This window comes from Siphateles boraxobius, unplaced genomic scaffold (genome assembly GCF_051911475.1).
Source record: "Siphateles boraxobius isolate OS27281-9 unplaced genomic scaffold, OSU_SipBor_1 12, whole genome shotgun sequence".
NCBI lineage: Eukaryota > Metazoa > Chordata > Actinopteri > Cypriniformes > Leuciscidae > Siphateles > Siphateles boraxobius.
Window position 1 is genome coordinate 5,472,146 of NW_027508722.1, and position 5,355 is coordinate 5,477,500.

Consider the following 5,355-nt stretch of genomic DNA (forward strand, 5'->3'; position numbering starts at 1 on the left):
TCTGAAAACTGATGATCTCTTTCAGTTGCTCAGTCTTAAAGTGTTCTGTAACCGGACACCCGGCTGACAAAGTAACTTCATTTGTGAGGTTAGTTTTGGGGGAGAGTTTCATAGACCTTTATATTCATTAAATATAGTGAATATGAATAATTAGTGTGTGTCTGATTGGTCCAGACCCTACAGTGCCAATGTTTCAGGGTGTGCCAATGATCCAGGGAGTGCAAATGATCCAGGGCATCCCAATGGTCCAGGGCATCCCAATGGTCCAGGGGATGCAAATGATACAGCCACTGTTACAGCCAACAGCTGTACAGGGCACCCGCTTACCCGCTGGACCAGCTGCCAATCCAGACGCCATGCCCAAGAGACCCTACAGGAGAACCGTAGAGGCCAACACTTGTAAAAAATGTGGTCAATTTAAAACAAGTGCAACAGGTCATAGCCAGTACAGGGGCAGGGTGTACTGCCCACAGACTAAGACCGTAACAAAAGAGGTGTGGTTAGAGGAAATGCGGAGAACCATTTCCAAATAATGTATATATTTTCATGTACAGTATATAGCATCATTTATATAGTGTGAACAGTTGTTTAAATAGTTAATACTTGTGTTGAATATTATTTAATTTTGTTTTTTTTAACGTTATTTAACATTTTAACTTTTTATTTCTTTTTTTGAAAACCTATTTAACTATTCATTTTATTTATTTATTTTTAAAACATGTTACCAGTATTTAACATATTAATATTCATTACTGTTCTGTTGGCATGATTGGAAAATAAAAACAAATTGGCAAGTGATTTCTTTTTGACTTTGACTTTCATATAACACTAGTTCATCAGAACACTGCAACAATATAACATTTGTATATAAAAAGATAATTTGTGCATTTTGTTATTCTTGTGATTGACATTTTCAGCATATTAGTTACTATTTAATGGGTTGCATTTTGTTCATTATAAATAACAGATTTGCAAGTGTCTTGTTTGAATGTAACCGAAAAAAATACTTAATTAGATCAATAATAATACAACAACTACTAAATAATATCACTGTTTCATTGGCAATTATATATTTTTATGAAAGAATATAAATAAAAAAAAACACAAACAAATTACATATGTATATTTTATTAACACTGGAACAGTATGCATTAAAAAATAGCTTATTTACTTTTACTTTATTATAACAGAATGTGCTCATTTACTTTTATATAACACAATATTTCATCCGTACACTGCACCAATATAACATTTGTATTTAAAAAGATAATTTGTACATTTTGTTATTCTTGTGACAGACATTCTTCATATTAGTTACTATTTAATGGGTTGCATCTTTGTTCGTTGCATAATAATTCAAATAACATTTTTTTTTTTAATGAAAGAATATCAAAAAACAACAAACAAACAAATTACATATGTATATTTTATAAACACTGGAACAGTATGCATTAAAAAATTAGCTTATTTACTTTTACTTTATTATAACAATATCTTATCAGTACACTGCAACAATATAACATTTGTCTATAAAAATATAATTTGTACATTTTGTTATTCTTGTGAAACATTTTACAGCTTATTAGTTACTATTTAAGTATTTGCATCTTTGTTCATTGCATAATAATGCAAATAACATTATTTTTCATGATAGAATATCAAAAAACACAACAAACAAATTAAATATGTATATGTTATTAACACTGGAACAGTATGCATTCAAAAATAATGATTATTTATTCAAATTATACATATTACAAAAAGTTGTCTTTAGCTAGAGTCGAACCCCGGTCTTGGTGAACACCTGCAATAGAAAACAGTGTAATATAAATGCGTGATTTTCAAACACGAAGAAACCGGAAAATGTATCATAAGACCTATGCTAATGAAGGTATATCTTTGAACATCAAATTTCAGCCTTTCTTTTCTTCATTTTTTCTTTCTCTTCTTCCCCCTCTGTTTTTCTTCCTCACCCCTTTTCTTCCCTTCTTCCCCAACTTTGTTGGACTATTGTTCCCCAGCTTGAACGCAGCGCCTTAGACCGCTCGGCCACGCTACCTTGTAAGAATGCTTTCCGTGGGCCATTTTCGCCAATTTTTTCTTTTAGTGTCTCACTTCTCCATAGTTAAATCAGTTGAAATTTTTCATGCCTTGAAGGAGCTCCTCGACAGGTGGAAATGCCTACTAAGTTGAGGGGGGACGCAGTTACACTCTTGGAGGCCCCCCTCCCTGCAGATTGCAATTCCATCTCTAATCAAACACAACTGAGTTACCTAATCAAAGCCTAATCGAATTACCTAATCAAAGCTCGGCCACGCTACCTTGTGAGAATGCCTTCCTTGGGCCATTTTTGCCAATTTTTTCTTTTAGTGTCTCGCTTCTCCATAGTTAAACCAGTTGAAATTCTTCATGCCTTGAAGGAGCTCCTCGACAGGTGGAAAGGCCTACTAAGTAGAGGGGGGATGCAGTTACACTCTTGGAGGCCCCCCTCCCTGCAGATTGCAATTCCATCTCTAATCAAACACAACTGAATTACCTAATCAAAGCCTAATCGAATTACCTAATCAAAGCTCGGCCACGCTACCTTGTGAGAATGCCTTCCGTGGGCCATTTTCGCCAATTTTTTATTTTAGTGTCTCACTTCTCCATAGTTAAATCAGTTGAAATTCTTCATGCTTTGAAGGAGCTCCTCGACAGGTGGAAAGGCCTACTAAGTAGAGGGGGGATGCAGTTACACTCTTGGAGGCCCCCCTCCCTGCAGATTGCAATTCCATCTCTAATCAAACACAACTGAATTACCTTATCAAAGCATTTGGGCCATACTCCAAAATGGCAGCCAGATGTGTCGCAGTTAAACTCAAAATCAAGAGGTAGCTGTCAGTTCACCAAAAACTCTCAGTCCTGCCGATCGACTGTCCTGCACATAGCAGGATTGGGCACCCCTGTGTGCTATACATTATTATTATATTTAAATTCATTTTGGAAATGTCATTATAATAATTGCAAGTTATTGTTGTCTCTGATTCAAGAGGTTGCATATTTTCAGCTGCTTTTGCACCTTTTCAGAGGACACTTTAGGTGTCTGGCCCTCATTAAAACCTCTGCGGGCAGTGGTGGGATTCGAACCCACACCCCCGAAGAGACTGGAGCCTAAATCCAGCGCCTTAGACCCCTCGGCCACGATACCCCGGCTTGGCTACTCTAGTGGGCCATTTTCTGGCCATTAAATTTTAGAAATAGAGAAATTGTTGGGTGTGGACCTTCATCGTCAGGCTCTGAAGCCCGCCGAGTTCGGCCAAGGAAAGCAAAAAAGGCTGAGTTTTGAAGAGACTGGGAGCAAGCAGTGTCACTTCTCCAGTCTTTTCACAATTGCCTTCTAAAATGCAGACTTGGCAGCGGTGGGATTTGAACCCACGCCCCCCAAGAGACTGGAGCCTTAATCCAGCGCCTTAGGGCGCTCGGCCACTCTCTTGTGAGAATGCCTTCCGTGGGCCATTTTCGCCATTTTTTTCTTTTAGTGTCTCACTTTTCCTTAGTTAAATCAGTTGAAATTCTTCATGCCTTGAAGGAGCTCCTCGACAGGTGGAAAGGCCTACTAAGTAGAGGGGGGATGAAGCTACAATCTTGGAGGCCCCCCTCCCTGCAGATTGCAATTCCATCTCTAATCAAACACAACTGAATTACCTAATCTAAGCCTTTGGGCCATACTCCAAAATGGCAGCCAGATGTGTCGCAGTTAAACTCAAAATCAAGAGGTAGCTGTCAGTTCACCAAAAACTCTCAGTCCTGCTGATCGACTGTCCTGCACAGAGCAGGATTGGGCACCCCTGTGTGCTATACATTATTATTATATTTAAATTAATTTTGTTTTTTGAAATTCATTTTTGTTTTTTTATACTCTTGGAGGCCCCCCTCCCTGCAAGATATTGTTGTCTCTGATTCAAGAGGGTGCATATTTTCAGCTGCTTTTGCACCTTTTCAGAGGACACTTTAGGTGTCTGGCCCTCATTAATGAGAATGCCTTCCGTGGGCCATTTTCGCCAATTTTTTCTTTTAGTGTCTCACTTCTCCGTAGTTAAATCAGTTGAAATTCTTCATGCTTTGAAGGAGCTCCTCGACAGGTGGAAAGGCCTACTAAGTAGAGGGGGGATGCAGTTACACTCTTGGAGGCCCCCCTCCCTGCAGATTGCAATTCCATCTCTAATCAAACACAACTGAATTACCTAATCAAAGCATTTGGGCCATACTCCAAAATTGCAGCCAGATGTGTCGCAGTTAAACTCAAACTCAAGAGGTAGCAGTCAGTTCACCAAAAACTCTCAGTCCTGCCGATTGATTGTCCTGCTATACATTATTATTATATTTAAATTCATTTTGGAAGTGTCATTATAATAATTGCAAGTTATTGTTGTCTCTGATTCAAGAGGGTGCATAATTTCAGCTGCTTTAGCACCTTTTCAGAGCACACTTTAGGTGTCTGGCCCTCATTAAAACCTCTGCTGGCAGCAGTGGGATTCGGACCCACGCCCCCGAAGAGACTGGAGCCTGTGGCCTAAATCCAGCGCCTTAGACCCCTCGGCAACGCTACCCCGGCTTGGCTACTCCAAAATGGCAGCCAGAAGTGTCGCAGTTTAACTCAAAATCAAGAGGTAGCTGTCAGTTCACCAAAAACTCTGAGTCCTGCCGATCAGCTGTCCTGCACAGAGCAGGATTGGGCACCCCTGTGTGCTATACATTATTATTATATTTAAATTCATTTTGGAAGTGTCATTATAATAATTGCAAGTTATTGTTGTCTCTGATTCAAGAGGATGCATATTTTCAGCTGCTTTTGCACCTTTTCAGAGAACACTTTAGGTGTCTGGCCCTCATTAAAACCTCTGCTGGCAGCAGTGGGATTCGAACCCACGCCCCCGAAGAGACTGGAGCCTAAATCCAGCGCCTTAGACCCCTCGGACACGCTACCCCGGCTTGGCCACTCTAATGGGCCATTTTCTGGCCATTAAATTTCAGAAATAGAGAATTGTTGGGTGTGGACCTTCATCGTAAGCCTCTGAAGCCCGCCGAGTTCGGCCAAGGAACGCAAAAACAGCTGAGTTTTGAAGAGACTGGGAGCAAGCAGTGTCACTTCTCCAGTCTTTTTTTTCAGGTGCCTTCTAAAATGCAGATTTGGCAGTGGTGGGATTTGAACCCACGCCCCCGAAGAGACTGGAGCCTTAATCCAGCGCCTTAGGGCGCTCGGCCACTCTCTTGTGAGAATGCCTTCCGTGGGCCATTTTCGCCAATTTTTTCTTTTAGTGTCTCACTTCTCCATAGTTAAATCAGTTGAAATTCTTCATGCCTTGAAGGAGCTCC

General features: G+C 40.1%; 1 non-coding gene across 1 annotated transcript; it reads right to left on the bottom strand.

Annotated features, from left to right (window-relative positions):
- Window positions 1-4,884: 4,884 nt before the first annotated feature.
- On the bottom strand, window positions 4,885-4,966 carry trnal-uag (transfer RNA leucine (anticodon UAG)). Its single transcript has one exon. It is a non-coding gene; the product is annotated as a tRNA-Leu (tRNA).
- Between the last annotated feature and the right edge of the window lie 389 nt (window positions 4,967-5,355).